Source organism: Rhincodon typus, chromosome 41, assembly GCF_021869965.1.
Source record: "Rhincodon typus isolate 14 chromosome 41, sRhiTyp1.1, whole genome shotgun sequence".
NCBI lineage: Eukaryota > Metazoa > Chordata > Chondrichthyes > Orectolobiformes > Rhincodontidae > Rhincodon > Rhincodon typus.
This window is the reverse complement of record NC_063372.1, coordinates 1628761-1629212: the sequence shown is the minus strand read 5'-3', so window position 1 is coordinate 1629212 and position 452 is coordinate 1628761.

Here is a 452-nt window from a genome sequence, read left to right as displayed (position 1 = left end):
AAAAATGAAAGGTGATGGGGGGAGGGGGGAGGTCTTACCAGGAGTAGAGAATCAACCAGTTCAGTCACAAAGAGCTTCCTCACCATGCAATTACCTGCAAGCTAACAGGACACAGCCAAGGTGGCGGGAGCATGGGGGCAGTCGGCTGGAGGTCATGTGATGGCATCTCCAGGCCCATGAAGATTTGGCAACCCTCGACCAAGATAGAGAAAACGAGGACAACGATCTGGTGAAAGGATTGCAGTTTTAAGCAGAGATCGTGTGACTCACTTTAGTGGGTGACACTGGTCACAGGCAAAAAGCGGGCGCTCACAAATCTGCCACCTGGTTGACGTAGAAAATAGGAGCTGGTGTAGGCCATTTTGGCCCTTCGAGTCTGCTTTGCCATTTAATAGGATCATGGCTGATCCAACTCAGTCTGGTGGCCTGTAACTCCTTGGAAACATTCAATG